General features: G+C 36.6%; 2 long non-coding RNA genes across 2 annotated transcripts in view; one reads left to right on the top strand and one right to left on the bottom strand.

The window, feature by feature from the left end:
- Positions 1–17,707, bottom strand: part of LOC141378231 (uncharacterized) — a 230,306-nt gene that overhangs the window by 93,878 nt on the left and 118,721 nt on the right. The gene's annotated exons all lie outside the window — the stretch shown is intronic.
- On the top strand, positions 1,587–5,145 carry LOC137487927 (uncharacterized). Its single transcript, XR_011006739.2, has 5 exons — positions 1,587–1,686; positions 2,237–2,425; positions 2,695–2,852; positions 3,365–3,460; positions 4,198–5,145. It is a non-coding gene; the product is annotated as an uncharacterized lncRNA (long non-coding RNA).

Genomic DNA, 17,707 nt, shown 5'->3' with positions numbered 1-17,707 from the left:
CCCAAATGTTGCTTAAAGAAAATATTTTTTTTCAACATATTATTAAACAGAATAACAAATTTTAACAGCTCAGATGAAAAAAAAAAAAAAAATATATATATATATATATATATATATATATATATATATATATATATATATATATATATATATATATATATATATATATATATAAAGGGGCCTAAATCAATTAAACAATAATATTGTTATATTATGTGAAAAAATGCTTTTTAATCCACACTGTAAAAACGCCAACTTTCAAAAAGTCCTCTGAACAAAGATTAATAAGTTAACTGAATTTAAATATTTTCATTTGAAATGCTGACAAATAATAGTTAGTTTGTTCAACAAATATGGTGCTTCAATGTGAAAAACTTAAAATATTTCGTTGAACTAATACAAAATTCTTAGTTTTGCGTTGATGCGTGCCCTTCTTGTTGGCGCATGCGCCTTATAAGCTTCTGGCGCATGCGCAATTTACTTCCATAGCTCACTGCAGGGGGTACCTGTCACGTGCGCGCGACAAAACGAACCATCTTTCTTTCTGCGGAGCTACGTGTCAATCGTTTTCATAATCGATTGTATATAATTGTATACATGTTTTTGTGCGATGTGCTACCCATCTGACTGCCCGATCTATTTTACCAGTGTATTAATGATGTGAGAGACCGTGATAGAGCGGTTAAGAGTAGTGGTGGGCAAAGCGAGGCTTCGTGAAACACTGAAACAGTCGAAGCAAATGTGTCGAAGCTTCGAAACGTTTCGAAACCTCACTCTACAGTGACATTTAGTGGTCATTTTTTATATATATTGCACTGAAACAGCTTCAGCAAAGAACGATTGAACAAATTGAGGAATTAAACCCCACTTTGTGAATGTGGAATCCTTCAAGTAACATAGTACAGTGGTTAAGGTGTCAGACATCCATGCAGGAGTAGTAGATTTCGAAGCCAGTCAGTAGCAGTTGTTTTAAAATGCTTTAATACCAGATGGTAATGCTTTGCTCTTGTATCGTTTTGTTTCAACATTGGTCTGATATCCGAATAAACAATTTGTGAATAAATATGTCTTGTTTTTGTCTTAAAACAGGGTTGTTGCTAGATCAAAAACGGTGGCCTGAAGTTATCAAGAATTATTTATATTATTCATTAAATTTCCCATTTATTGTATTTTATTAATGTCTACCCAAACCCTAAACCCAACCATACTGTAAAAATATTTATTATTGTTTTACAGTGTTACAAAAATGATGCTAAATTGATGGCGTAACTGTAGCTGTATCCTATTTAGGCTACACAAAACAGAAACATGATTAAAATACATAAAACCATGATTTCGAAGTCGGGATTCGAACCCAAAACATCATGCTAAGCATAGAATCAATAAGCAAACCCACAGTGCTCTAAGCCATTTGAGACGAAGATAATATGGAGAGCTTGGCAGTCAAATTAAGATTCACCAGGTCTCGAAACGTTTCTAAGCTGATCGATGCTTTGAATCGCTTTAGTCACGTGACTAGGTGTTTCGAAACACTTCAGTCACGTGACTTGGGAGCTTCGGATCATGCTTCGGTGCAGTGATTCGAAACACTTGCGCTTCGGGATCTCGACACTGTGTCAAAACATCAGTTTCACGTCAGCCATCCCTAGTTAAGAGCAGGCCAACGACGTTTCTGCTAAATCATAGGTATGTATGTCTTTTTTTGTTGTCATCTAACGTTATATTATTTGATATGTTGGCTTTGATGTGCGCGTGTATCCTAATACGGAACTATTTGTTATAATTTAGCCGTGAGTTACTTGTTTCGTGCACTTGGTTTTGGCTATTTACATCAATAAAAGTTTAGAGTGAATGTATTTGAAACAAATAGCGATTTCAATCGAGTCATTTGCTTTAATAACTCACGATTAATACAATGAGTATCATATAACATACCAGATCAGGTATCCAAGTCAAATATAACATTATGTCCTGTTTATCTAGATTGCTGTCAGCATTGCGCACATCATAACCTTTTTTCCCTTCGAACCAGAGCCAGTGGAACAAACGGTGACGTGTTTAACTGTGTAATTTGTGTGAAAATCGTGTGATTTTCATGTAATTCATTGCTTGATTTGTTAGCTCGACTAAATGTCTATCATATTCAGACCAACTTGCTTTAACAGTCAGCTAGCTTTTATTTACATAAAAAATATAAAGGGCTAAATATATATTTTTCTTTCTTTTTGCTCAAAAGGACTGAAATATTGACAATGACATAATTCAATGCAAGATTTCCTTGAGGAGGTGAGACTTGTTATCATCAGTGAAATTTGACGGTCATTCACCAGCAGATGCAAGAAACCTTTTCTCTTTGCCCAAAAGAAGTTGTTGAGATTTAGCCAGGAAGAAATTAGAGAGAGATAACCTGGACTTTAAGGAAGAGGTAAGTCACTATATTGCAATTGCTTTGGTTTCATTCAAGGTAGTAATGATAATGCTAAAAATAACAAACAACATTATTATTATAGGTAATTCAAAATACATCTGTATTCAGCATTTGAACATTTAAATATTTACATTTACATATATATATATATATATATATATATATATATATATATATATATATATATATATATATATATATATATATATATATATATATATATTATGTGTAAAAATTAATATGTATGTTTTTTTTGTATATTGTAGATCTGCACAGAGTTTTCTCAGATCTGTAATGTAGATCTCCTGAGACAGTTAATCGAGTGACTTGATAAATATACAGCACCTCTCCTGAAACTCTACAGAAAAGAAGGGATTCAATGGGTCCAGAGATGGATACAACTTTAAACAAGATGGATGAGCAGGTACTCATTAAGATTTTTTTTTTCTTATACACCCGTCTGATGTTTTTAACATGTGCAACATATTTTGTCCTGTCAAGAATTTCATGCTCAGGTAATACAGTCTAATAAAACGTAATTGCAACAATTTAATTGTCCAGCCCTTTTGCATTAATTTTAATTGTGTCAAGTTGTGTTTTGATTGTGAGATGGAAGTAAGATAAATAACAGATGTTTCACTTGTTTTGAGTGACCATTTCAAATGAATACATTCAAAGAGGAAAATAGAAAATAATAGCTGTAGTTTTTAACTCAAAGTAATTGTCACATGAAACTAAACATTTTTCTAAATTTGCCAACACAACCATTATCAAATTCCATTGTATGGAAACCACAAAATTCTTTTTTAAAAATAAAGCCATGTGTTTTTTCAACAGCATGAATAAAATACTATGCTCATTTAAATGTACTAAGTACATTTTTACTTACAAAACAATAAGATTGTAAAACACCCTTTGTAAATGACTTTCCTTTAGGTCACTGTTATTGTCACCGATCGAGAAAGAGCAGCTCTTGAGGGATTGCCAATTTTTCTTCGTAAAAATTCTGCTTGCTTTCTCAAGATATGTCTTGTAAGTTACTTATTTTCATACCCTATTCTACATTTATTAGTCTGCTTGGTAACACTTTTAATAGCTGCACGCTATAAATAATTTATTTAGTATTAGCGAATAGTTAATTTATTTTCTGTTAAGCATAACTCTACATGAAGTGCTCAATGATTGTATTTTTTTTAACTTTAATGATTCATTTGTATTACTAATTTAAGTATTGCATTATTTACAAACCAGTTATTTAAGAATACTTGGTGTTTTTAAGATCATTCAGAATGCTTAAGTACACGATTAATAAACTATTCAAATTAACATTTAAATATCCTAATATTAAGGTATGTAATAATAGTTACTTTGTATGTTAGTATATACTTTATGAGCTTAACTTCATCCAGTTGTGACCTAATCTAAAGTGAGGACTATTTATGCTTTATAAATCCCTTATGAATGACAATTAAAGGCTCAGTTATATTCTAAACAGGACAATAAACAACTTTCACAATTGAAACTGTATCAAATAAAAGTAAATCTTTGCAATTTTATGTAAAATAAAAGTTTAAAAAAATTGCTAAATATTAAAAAGTTGTCAATATATTGTTCAATTATTATATATTATAGACTATTCAAAGTGTTACTGTTTGTATGTACGAAAGTATTACATGTTTTTATTTTCTTTGCATAATAGTAATAACATTAATAAGTAGTAATTAATATTACACATCAATTAATTTTCCCATTACTTAATCTCCTATAAGGACACGGACCCTGAAGACCACAGCACCAGAGATTAAAGGATTGGAATCTTCACTGTGGTGGAAGATGATAATGGCACTTCTGCATCCCTGCAATATGTGATGAACCTCGCTAAAATCTTGGAGGAGGCCATAGTACTTCAGGATATCACACATCTGCCTGCAGCCTTCGCTTACTTGTTCAGCCTCTTGTATAGACTGAATATGGAACACCCAAAAGAACTCAAATATACTTTTTAAGTGATTCAGCATGTTTTATGGAGGTTGGTGGCACATGATCTGCGAGAGTTCAGTTCATTCATTCATTCATTTTCTTTTCGGCTTAGTCCCTTTATTAATCTGGGGTCGCCACAGCGCAATGAACTTGTTTTACGCAGCGTATGCCCTTCCGGCTGCAACCCATCTCTGGAAAACATCCATACACACTCATTCACACATACACTACGGACAATTTTAGCCTACCCAATTCACCTGTGCCACACGTCTTTGGACTGTGGGGGAAACCGGAGAACCCAAAGGAAACCCACGTGAACGCAGGGAGAACATTCAAACTCCACACAGTAACGGCAACTGACCCGTGACCACTTCCTAATGTGCCACTGTTTCAATGTTTTGAGGTCTGTTTTTGGACTTTATGTACTTTGTTGACAAAAGTGCAGTACACTTTAAAGACTGTATGAATGGAGTGGCTTTTAGGGTTTACTCTGATTAGATGATTGTATATTCACCTGGTTTGAGTGTTTAGACACACTAATAGCTTGGTTTTAGTAAGGTTGCCAGTTATTTTATGTTGAGGCAGTGTACAATCTTTTCAAATCTGGAAACATTCAGTACTAGTTGTGTACAAACTAGCCCAATGCTGAACACGGCTAATGTCAAATGCTGATTTTGTATGCAAATGTTTTGGATTGTGATTTGAACACAGTTAAAAATAAAAAAAAGTGAATTGACTATTCTTGTGTATTTAATTTGAATCCTAAAAATTAATAGTAAATGCATAATGAATCAGTTTGTTTTATTTTGTTCAGTAAACTAAAAAAATCTTGTTGGGTAAACATAATCATTTTTGTTCAGTAAACAAAAGATCTTGTTGAATAAACGTGAAAATTTTTGTTCAGCAAACAAAAGATCTTGTTGAGTAAACATGATAATATTTGTTCAGCAAACAAAAATATCTTGTTGGGTGAACATGACATTTTTTGTTCAGCAAACAAAATATCCTGTTGGTTGAACATGATATTTTTTGTTCAGCAAACAAAAATATCCTGTTGGTTGAACATGATATTTTTTGTTCAGCAAACAAAAATATCCTGTTGGTTGAACATGATATTTTTTGTTCAGCAAACAAAAATGTCTTGTTGGGTTAACATGATATTTTTTGTACAGCAAACAAAAATGTCTTGTTGAATGAACATGATATTTTTTGTTCAGCAAACAAAAATGTCTTGTTGAATGAACATGATATTTTTTGTTCAGCAAACAAAAATATCCTGTTGGTTGAACATGATATTTTTTGTTCAGCAAACAAAAATATCTTGTTGGGTGAACATGATACTTTTTGTTCAGAGAACTAAAGAATTCAACAAAATATTTTGAGTTCACTGGTCTTCAAACCCTGTTTGTTGAGTTAACTCAAAAAGCTATGTGTGATAGGTTGCCTAATTATTTTAAGTTTACTCAACTTTTTTTTTTTACAGTGCAGGCAAACTAAAAAAATAAGCTTTTCCCCACAAAAGTATAGATAATATATTTGAACATATGTACGTATTTGTAATCACACATCTATATGGGTTTGCTTAAAGTCTGATTTGTGAAGAAATCATTCTTTGAATCAAATCTTTCCAGTTAAACGATTCATTGTTTATAAAACTGAGCTAAATGATCTTAACAAATGATCTACGACCTGAAGAAGAAAAATTTAGCAAACAGTGAACTAAATAAACAGATGGCTTTAAACTTTGAATATATCAAGTCTTATAAACAACTTTTAAGGTGATTTTTGTGAGTATTATAGTAATTGTTTGTCAGTTGAACTTCTCTAATATAGCGAGGTGGATCACCAGAGGGCTTGTTCTTGCTAAAGATCTGTTTCTCTGAGCTGTTTAGGCTGATGGATCACAGTCTCCCCTCAGCTGTGTTGATCACCAGCCTATGGAGCTAAAGGGGTGGACAGGGATCTGCCTGGTCGAAGAAAAGGTTCAAAGTCACGACCTTCTGTTTAACCCTACTGACCTCACCACCCCCAAAGATCCCTTCAGTCACTAACCTCGTTGCAAGTTCACTGCCCAAGGCGCCCACTCTCTCCCTTCTCTCTCACACAAACAACATTTTGCATAAGTTTTAATTTGCTTCTGAACAATTGAATAATCTCACCTAACATGGACAACACGCTAAAAGGTGCTCAATAAATACCTTAATAAATAACTCTCATGGAATGAGAGCGGTATTGAAACCTTGCAGGCAGAACCGGTACTAAACAAATCAGAGGCCCGACGTCTTCTAATGATCCAGTTATGTAATAATATTGCTGTAATGGCACAGTACATGCTTCATAAATTACAAAGCCACCAAAGCGGCTTCTAAATGGTATTTGCATGCTCACCACCCATAACATAAATTTACATACAGAATGGTGACTGGAATTGAAAATCAACTTTGATCCACCCTACTAATGAACAATTACAAACCTGGTGCTCTCAGGCCTTGATTTGCATTCTAAGAGCCAGGCAAAAATGTTACCGCGAAGCATTTATCTCCTTCTGCAGAGAGAGCTTGTAATTCCTGACAGCCGGGTCAAAGTTTCTGTTTAATCTAGACCGTAATTTTTAAAATCTGCTGATCGAGTGAATTTTAATAGAATAAAATACAGTCTATTTGAAGGGAACACTAAAAGAAGACACCTAGTATAGGAAACACATGTCTCAGATTTTGAGTTATGGCGTGTCGGGTGGATCAAGGAATGCACGTAACGCTGTGTTTGTTGGAAAACGGTCTGCGCACGGCACCATCAAAGCCCTTCCATAAAGCCAGGTGCTTCTGAGGTGAGGTATAAGCCCCAGGGTATTATGTTTTACCCCTGCATATCAAAATGCCACATGCTGGGTCCAACTTATCTTGCTTTAAACACGAAGCTTCATCACGTATCTACACAGGATTCAGGAAGCATGCTCTGTGTCTTGTAGATTGGACATTAATTAAAAGTTTTGTTAGATAAAAGTTTACATTAATAAATAAATCACAATGTGAAATGCCTTTTTAAACCTTATTAGATAGTACGAGGCTTCCTTAGCCTCAATAATAATCAGTTTGAAATGTATTTGAATATTTTATAGTAACGAAAAAAAGGGGAGGTGAAGACCTGAGATGCAAAAACAACAACAAAACACTCACAGGCTGTCTGACATCTTTGGTTTGATGAGCCTCCTATATTTGGGTTCCATAATTTGCCTTTAATGACCTTGAATAGGTTATTAGTCAGCTATTAATGCCTTATTCAATGGTGTTAAAATGAAATTACTGATTAAAAAAAAGCCCATTTAAAAGAAGAAAAATATCAGGTGGACTTAGGTGTTTGCATCACTAATTTAATATATTTATACACATGCAAATAACAGCTTAAAATGTAAAGCAATCTTAATTAAACAATAAGGTAAACAATTAAAAACAGCAAGACCCTTTTCGAAAAATAAAACAGAAATAGCTTTGTATGCAAACCAGGATTTAGGACATTCAGCCCGGCCAAACCCTTTAACACTTTTAAAATGTATTCAACAGTGTGTGATACTTCATAGAGTTGCTGAACAAGTGCTTTTACAAATATTACAGTGAAAGTGCGAGTTGTTTTGGTAACCTCTTTCAATAAAACACTGGAGGTGTCGTTTCTGGCATTCACTTACCTCCAATGGCTCATGAGCTGCAAGGCGTCTTCCTTCGTCCATCGATCAATACTTACAAATGCCAGCATCCTCCTGACTAATGTGTTTGTGTAATAATATCTGTATCACACACAAAGCTGTTTGTCACACACACACACAGACACACACGAACACACAGACATGCAGTAAAGCAATAAATTAATCAGGAGATTAAGTGGAAAAAAGCCATTGATTTTTTGTTGTGTGCAAATAGGCATGAGGAGCGGGGAGCACTGGCGTGGAACAAGCTACATGTGTGTGTGTGTGTGTGTGTGTGTGTGTGAGCAGAGATTGAAATGCTTCTAGCTGTTGTTACAAATATATTTATATGTACTGCTGATGTTTTAAATAACTACATTTTTTATAACCGAACTAATCAACAATTCAAGGTCACATTGAGTATAATCTACAGCAGGGCTTTTCAATCCTTTAGATGCCAGGAATTTCCAAATATATTATAATTCTCATGTAAACAGCATCCAGATTTTTGTGTAAGAACTCATTTAAACTTTGAAAAAACATAACAACGTACAATGGATTTTTGTTTAATTAGTACACTTTCTGTGATGTTGACCTGGAGCAGATTTGAAAACTGGAAGATATAAAAGGCACAAATGAAGCTCAAAATTAACCACATCTTCTCAAAAATTGATCACATAATCCGGAAAATGTTTTACCAACAGATATCCTTTCTGGTGCAACCCACACATGAAAATGCACAAACCCCCAGTGCTGGGAAACACCCAAACACTCAACCATTTCCACACACACTATGGCAAGTTTACTTATCTCATTCACCTATAACACCTACTGTGGAACATGCAAACTCAGCACAGAAAGACATCCTGACTTAGTTGGGATATAAATATCTAATTTATTTATTCATTATTTGAAATATATATTAACTACCCTCACCGGATACTTTAATAGGTACACCGAATTTCTAATCAGCCAATCACATGTAGAAATAGTCAAAACAATCTGATGCAGTTCAAACTGAGCATCAGATTGGAGACAAAGGTGGTTTAAGTGACTTTGAATGTGTCATGGTTATTGGTGTCAGACGGGCTGGTCTAAGTATTTCAGAAACTGTTGATCTAAGGCAAGGCAAGGCAAGTTTATTTATATAGCACATTTCATACACAATGGCAATTCAAAGTGCTTTACATAAACAAGAATAAAAGAAGCAAGTAAAATAAAAATAAAAACAAATAATAAAAATGCGTAAAAACAAAACAAAACATAAAAACAGGTAAAATCTACTGGGATTTTCAAACACAATTATCTCTAAATCTCTAGGGTTTACAGATAATGGTCAGAAAAAAAGAAAATATCCAGTGAGGGGCAGTTTTGTGGGCGCAAATACCTTGTTCATGCCAGAGGTCAGAGGAGAATGGCCAGATTTAAGCTGATAGAAAGGCAACAGTAACTCAAATAACCAATCGTCAAAACCAAGGTATGTAGAATAGCATCTCTGAACACACAAAACATCGAAACTTGAGGTGAATGGACTACAGCAGCAGAAGACCACACCAGGTGCCTCTCCTGTCAGCTTAGAACAAGAAACTGAGGCTACAATTCGCAATAGACACAATAGAAGATGGAAAAAACGTTGCCTGGTCTGATGAGTCTTGATTTCTGCTGCAACATTCGGATGGTAGGGTCAGAATTTGGTGTAAAAAATATGAAAGCATGGATTCATCCTGCCTTGTTTCAATGATTCAGGCTGGTGGTGGTGTAATGGTGTGGGGGACACTTTGGGCCCATTAGTACCAATTAAGCATTGTGTCAATGCCACAGCCTACCCGAGAATTGTTGCTGACCATGTTCGTTTGTTTATGACCACAGTGTACCCATCTTCTAATGGCTACTTTCAGCAGGATAACGTGCCATGTCATAGAGAGGGAATCAACTCAGACTGGTTTCTTGAACATGACAATGAGTTCAGAGTACTCAAGTGGCCTCCACAGTCACCAGATCTCAATCTATTAGAGCACCTTTGGGATGCGGTGGAACGAGAAATTTGCATCATGGATGTGCAGCCGACAAATCTGCAGCAACTGTGTGAGGCAATCATGTCAATTTGGACAGAATCTCAGAGGATTTTTTTCAATACCTTGTTAAATCTATGCAACGGAGAATTAAGGCAGCTCTGAAGGTAAACGGGGTTCAACCTGGTACTAGTAAGGTGTACCTAATAAAGTGGCCAGTGGGTGTATATAATAATTAAATATTAACATTCTATTTACACTTTAGCAGTCCTTTGCGGCCTACTGGGGATCCCAGGACTCCAGATCGAAAACCTCTAATCTACAGAATCTGTATGAAAGATTTTAATGAAATATATTCATCCAAACATGTTAATCATGATTCAAGATGACATAAGCTGAGCGTAAATGAGGTTTACTGCAGCTAATGAAGTTTGTTTAACAGCTTCTGTTCCTGCTGCAGAGGTCTCGCCCTTCTCCACCAAGGACTGATGTTGGAGAAAGGAGGGGTTCGATGTCTTTGCCAACTGGCTCGTGTTCCATGGGAAAGCCAGCCAGCATCATCCCAGCGTGATACAGCCTGGCCTGGCAGAGCTCCATACATCCTGCAGACACCCCACCCGCCCCTTTACAACAGGAATCCACAGGTCCTGCTGCACTCAGAGGAACCAGGCCAAATACCGTTTACACCCGCTAGTAAGATGCATTTTGGGTAATATGATCACATATTGTTAAAAAATAGGAGACAGATGTGGTCACATTAACAAAAGTCCCATGATATTTTGTGGCAAAAAGCTCGTTTAATTTCTACACTTTCTGATTCCAAAAGAGAACAAGTGGTGCAAATAGTTTTCAATGCAGACTGCTGTTTGCATTAACTGATGTTATAGGACTAAAGCTTTTTTGTTACCTCTCATGATAAATCAGTCAAAAAAATGACAGATGTTGGTAGGGATATGCTGAACTTTGCTGAAGTTTAAACCAACCATCAGAATGGACAAAAAACGTGATTTAGGTGACTTTGAACATGGCATGGTTGTTGGTGCCAGATGGGCTGGCCTTAGTATTTCAGAAACTGCTGATATACTGAGATATTCATTCAAAATAATCTCTAGGTTTTTACAGAGAAAGAGAAAATTTTGATGTCAGAGGTCATAGGAGAATGACCGGAATGTTCATGCTGAAAGAAAAGCAACATTAATTAACATTAAATACATGGATTTATTTTGCTCGTATTAGTGGTTCAGGGTGCTGCTGGTGTAATGGTGTAGAGCAGGGGTGCCCAAACTCAGTTCTGGAGGGCCACTGTCCTGTGCAGTTTAGCTCCAACTTCCTTCAACACACCTCCCTGGAAGATTCTAGTATAACTAGAGTAGTAACTAGAGAGCTTGATTAGCTGCTGCAGGTGTGTTTAATTGGGGTTGGACCTATAATATGCAGGACACCGGCAATCCAGGACTGAGTTTGGGCACTCCTGGGCTGTTTCTCAATTCCAAGAACGCAAAGAACGGACTTGCGTTCTTGTGGAGAGCGGTCTTGCCAGGTGTCCTCGGAAGAACGAACTCAGGAGACCGCAAGGGCAGAGAATGCTTCCTTTGAGAAATGGGATGCTGCGATCTTAAATAGTAATAAATAGTATCTTTTAAATAGTAAATTATTTAAACATTACAGCATTCATACAACGATTTATTGTTTCCCTCTTCAAAATATATACTTTGCATAAAAACATTATAAATATACTCTGAACAATATAAATAAAACAGATTTTAATACGAATTTCAGCAAACAAACAACCCTAATGTGTTTATTCCTTTATTAAGATGTCCATGTTAATGTTTACTTTCACCGTTTCATTTAGGGAAACTCCTGAGGTAAATATGTGATCTCTCTGAACTTTAATAATAAATCTAAATAAAATGCTGCGCTTCCACCCTCCAGTCGCAATGACATCTGGGACTTCCAGAACGAGTTCGCTGCTCAAGCCTGCATCAGTGCGTCCTCGATATCAAGAACACAAGTTTCACGCGTCCTCTGTACTTGCGGTCTTGAGTATTGGAACTGAACTTAGGCAGCTGATGATGACGTTGCACGAGAACACGAGGACGCAAGACCGCTGAAGAACGCATATTGAGAAACAGCCAAGGTGTAGAGCATATGTGCTCAACCCTGTTCCTGGAAATCCTTTCTGCAGATTTTAGCTGCAAGCTCAATCAAACACACCTGACTTTAATTACCAAGGGCTCCTTCAAGTTGGTTTAGTTGTGTTAGATCAGAGTTGGAGTTAAATTCAAAATAAATTAAATTTCAGGAAGGTAGATCTTCAGGAACAGGGTTGAGCACCCCTGGTTTAGAGGATATTTTCTTGGCACACTTAAGGTCTAATTGAGCATTGCTAAAATGCCACAGCCTACCTGAGTACTGCTGGCCATTTATTTATGATCACTGTGAACCATCTTGTGATGGCTACTTCTAGCAAGATAACCAACCACATCACAGCAGACTCAAATGACCTCAAACTTGAACAAGACGATCCTGAAACAGCCCCAAAAAGCCATCAGATTTATTGGTGGATAATTCAGATGCGTTGAAACAGATTTCCATCATGCATGTGCAGAAGACAAATATCCAGAAATGTGCAATGCTATCATGACAATAATGAGCAAAACATCTGAGGAATATTTGTCTTGTCACAAAAAGCCAGTGCAACAGAACATAATAGAATGCAATGCTCGAGATGCATTTTAAAATTGGAACCTGACAGCGATAATTACGCATGAATCAAAAAGCATAAAAATGATGCTATGGTCAAAGACAACAATCTAGCAAGGTTATGACAACAAAACTCCTGCTTGTATTTTGTGCTTTTACCAATATTTTCTTATCTTACAACTCATGATAGAACTTAGTATCAGGTACAAATGAGCCTAATTGCCGCCCATTATTTCCTTCAGCACTCAAGCAAAGCATAACAGTACCTCTCCAACAAGCCCCAACACAAATCTGATTCTGCATTTATGAATCATAGCCATAGCTTTACCATACAGGTCACCGTGTCATCCATGTGAGTACAGACTTGAATCCATTGCAGGCCTGATATGCAAACACAAAATCCCACAATGCATTCTCACGAATAAAAAGGTGCAATGCCGGGCCGACCTTCAGATCCACGTGCCTCTGTATGTGAAATGCTCACTCTTTCAGTCTTCGTATTCTTTACCCTCCACATCCTGATGGTTTGCCCTCACCGTCACTCTAGGTTTTTTTATTTCCTGCATATATTTCCATGCCTCCGTTTGCACAGGCCACTGGGAGTGGAGAAGGGGAAGGGGTGAACAAGTGCGACTTAAACAGCTCCTTCTGTACGCCATTCACCTTCACTGACCGCCACACACGCACACACTTGCTTCCGCTCCTGACCTTACAAAGCCATCACTGTTGAGGCCAAAGGTAAAGCAGATGCAATCGTCTCATTGCTATTCCCTCAACAAAAGAGTGCGGATGAATAAACAGCGTCCATCAGGCGCCCGGAATATAGCCGAGTGAATGAGGTGTTTGGAAAGGGGTCAGGAAGAGGTGACTGTAACCATGTCAGAACCACAAGCGAGACTGTATATATAGTCAACAACAGGTGGACAGATGGTGGCCCGAGACCCCGACATTCAAAACTTTTTGATGCCATGTTTATTTACAGAAACTTTCTTACCTTACTTCTGCAAGGATTTGGTTCATCTAAGGCTGTCACTGTCTTTTGTTTTATCTATAACTGTCTTTCAATCTCGTCGTGCTCTTCCTTACATAAACACACACCTGTGCACTTCCTCCTTTTCTGCCTTGAGCAATCTAGTGTTTCTCTGACAGGAGCAAAGGAAGTGCAGTGTTGGAGACAGCAGATGGTTGCTTACCTCACTTGACTCGGGCACCTGCTTTATAAAATAATCATAGCGATCAGATGAACATGCATCAAATGAAACGTTTAATCATCTAAAACATTAGAACCCTTGCACAGACTGTACGTAAAACTCCATCCGCGTGCAATGCTGAAATATTAAAGAAGTTGATTCTGTTAACTGAGAGCCATCAATTATATAGTGCATGTTTCAATTAGAAGCTTTGCCGTGTACTGACGTCCTCACAGAGCGTTTAAAAAACAATGGAGTGCAGATATGGACCGGTTTAATGACGAAGGAGACTTGGAGGATGTGTTTTAGTGTGTACGTGTTTGTGTGTGTGTGTATGCAGTACCTGGGTTGTGGTGCTACCTGCAGCAGAATCCTGATTGGGTTTGTTAAATAATGCATGGCTCTGAGGACAGGCCTTTGATAAAGTGTAGCACAAGAGCCCATGCATAAACAGCCACCATATGCAGAGGAAATTGATGGAGGAGATAAACTCCTCTGTGTGTGTGTGTGTAAGTGCCAGTCTGTGTAAGTATTTAACTGTATCAAAGGGTGTATTTTTAAGACTGGGATTGCATGGGCATCCTACATTATTGAATTACAGGAATTACCAAAAATAATATGGTGACATCCTAATAGTTTTATGAAATCAAAGTGTGTGTTAAAATATTTGAAATGTAATTTATTACTGTGATGGAAAAGATGGAATTTTCAGCAGTCATTTTTTTTTCAGTCTTCTATAACATATGAAGCATAATGCTTTGCTGGTTTGCCCAAGAGATATTATATTATTATTATTAATGTTGAAAAAGTTGTGCTTCTTAAAACATTTTGTTATAAATACTGTAACCATTTAAACATTTAGTAACACTTTAATTAAGGTCACAACTCATGCTATAAACTACTGGCTTAATTCCAGCCTGTTATTGATATTAGCTGTTCGTTCGTAGATATTAAGTTTGATCTTTATCTGCATTTTTAATCCTACCAAATACCTGAAACCAACTTCTATCTTACTAACTAATAATAAACAGCTAGTTAGTAGTTTATTAAGCTAGTGTTGTTAGTTAATGGCTTGTTAATACCATGAATTGGGACCTAAAGTGTTACCAAACATTTTATGTAAATAAATTTAATTAATAAATTGTTAGTAAAGTAAATTAATAAAATAATAATAGGTTTGATGACATTTCTTCTAAAGTTTAAATAGAAATAGTCCTTTTGGAGCATTTCTCTAAAAAATAAGAATATCAAATAGAAATTTTACATTAAAAATTACATTATTCCACCAAATTTTAGTTTCTTAACTCAGAAATGAATAGATAAGTTGGATATGAATGGATATAAACATGGCAGGCGAGGCAGTGGCGTAGTAGGTAGGCTGTCGCCTCACAGCAAGAAGGTCGCTGGTTCGATCCTCGGCTCAGTTGGTGTTTCTGTGTGGAGTTTGCATGTTCTCCCTGCCTTCGTGTGGGTTTCCTCCGGGTGCTCCGGTTTCCCCCACAGTCCAAAGACATGTGGTAGAGGTGAATTGGGTAGGCTAAATTGTCCGTAGTGTATGAGTGTGTGTGTGAATGTTTCCCAGAGATGGGTTGCAGCTGGAAGGGCATCCACTGCGTAAAAACTTGCTGGATAAGTTGGCGGTTCATTCCGCGGTGGCGACCCTGGATTAATAAAGGGACTAAGCCGACAAGAAAATGAATGAATGAATAAACATGGCACCTACACTACCTGCTAAAAGTCTTGTCACCTAGGAACTTTTAGGAACAATAAATACTAACTTATGTTAATCATTAACAGAATAAATGGCTTCTAGTTAATCATTTGGTATCAGAAGTGGCTTATATGAAAGGCAAAGGCCTGTAGATTACGCTTATTTTACCAAAATAAAACATAAACATGCCTTGATTTTTAATTATTTAATTAGAACAATAAGGTCTGACTTTGCTTAGACAAAAAACTCATCACTTAACAGAATTAATGTACAGTATAGAATATAAAGTCATGAAGCCGTGGAAAAAGAATTAATACTGTGCATGAAGAGATGCCTTTTGAATGCCTCCTCCATCTTACCCCAGACATGCTCAATAATGTTCATGGCTGGTGACTGGGCTGGCCAATCCTGGAGCACCTTGTCCTTCTTTGCTTTCAGGAACTTTGATGTGGAGGCTGAAGTATGAGAAGGAGCGCTATCCTGCTGAAGAATTTGTCCTCTCCAGAGGTTTTTAATGTAATGGGCAGCACAAGTGTCTTGATACCTCAGGCTGTTGATGTTGCCATTCGCTGTGCAGATCTCTCACTCGCCCCTATACTGAATGCAAGCCCAAACCATGATCTTTCCTTCACCAAACTTGACTGATTTCTGTGAAATTCTTAGGGCCATGTGAGTTCCAATAGGTCTTTTGTAGTATTTGTGATGATTGAGATGCAGTTCAACAGATGATTCATCTGAAAAATCTACGTTCTGCCACTTTTCCAAATGATCAACTAGAAGTCAAGTTATTATTTGTTGCTCTTACAACTGGAATCAATGACAAGACTTTTGTCAGGTAGTGTATTTTGTTATTTAAAATTTTAAAAATTGCCTTAAAAATAAAATTTATATTAATTGTCAAGAGTAGTTTACAGAAAAAACGATGTTCTACTCAAAACACACACAGCTACTAATTGTAAATTCAGATAATTTACTTTTATTTATTTTTTTCCCCCCACAGCTGTATACAGGCCACAGAAAAAGCCAGAGAAGTCAAGCAGAGAGTAGCACCATGGTAATTTCTTATACGCAAGTTGTTTGTTTACTTGTTAGTAAGGTACATGCCCCCTTGTGTATTTAACATTAAAACATACAAAAACAATAACGCCCTCAGGAGTTTTGTCTGCATTATGGATCCTGTATATGCTTTTAATAATATACCACCCATAACAACTTAATCTCCGGCACATTTATAGTCCTATGCTATTCTGTGTCTATTTGCACAAGTGTGTAGCTTTGAGCCGCTCTGTGTAACTGTAGTGGGTCAAGGGGCTGTCGCTGGGGTCAAGGACTGCTTTGTACATGCGAAGATGCACTGCTTTCTGTGGATCTGAAGAAAGAGCCGCTATCATCATAAACAGCCTGTGTATGGAGATACATGCAAACTAGCCTCTATCTTAGTCCGCCCACCTTATCAGAGAACAGTGTCACCCTGATCTCATCAGTGCTCATCCTTCCTTTTTTCTTTTTTGTAATCTGTCTTTTTTCTGTCTTATAGTCTGTCAGTCTGTCCCTGACTTTATGTTGTTTGGTTTTAGTTTTTCCTTATGGGATTTTCTTTTTTCTTGAAGTGTTACGTGACGTGAATATTAGCAGAACATTATGAGTTCTAAGCCCTAAAATTTATACACCCATCAATGCCAATGTTTTCTTGCATTAAGTTAAAGATCCATACATCTTTTCTAGCCCAAAGTCTATCAGTCTCATTACCCACAATGCACCCCTTCACCGACTCTGTTCTCTAACCAATGACAGGAAAATATACTGGAGGAAAAACAAACTCTTTGTTTGTGCGATTCTTCAGCTTTAATTTACTTAGACCATTAATATTTCAACTTTTCCCCTCTTTTCTTCTGGTGGACACAGTGGTGCTGAACCGTCACACCCTTGTTGTTTCAAAGGCATAAATATTTTAGCTTGCTTTATTGGAGACCCTTGTTTCAGATCCCAAAACCTCAGTGG

Source organism: Danio rerio, chromosome 16, assembly GCF_049306965.1.
Source record: "Danio rerio strain Tuebingen ecotype United States chromosome 16, GRCz12tu, whole genome shotgun sequence".
In the NCBI taxonomy this organism is placed as follows: Eukaryota; Metazoa; Chordata; class Actinopteri; order Cypriniformes; family Danionidae; genus Danio; species Danio rerio.
Note: the sequence above shows the minus strand (reverse complement) of the source record. Positions and strands in the feature narration are given on the sequence as shown.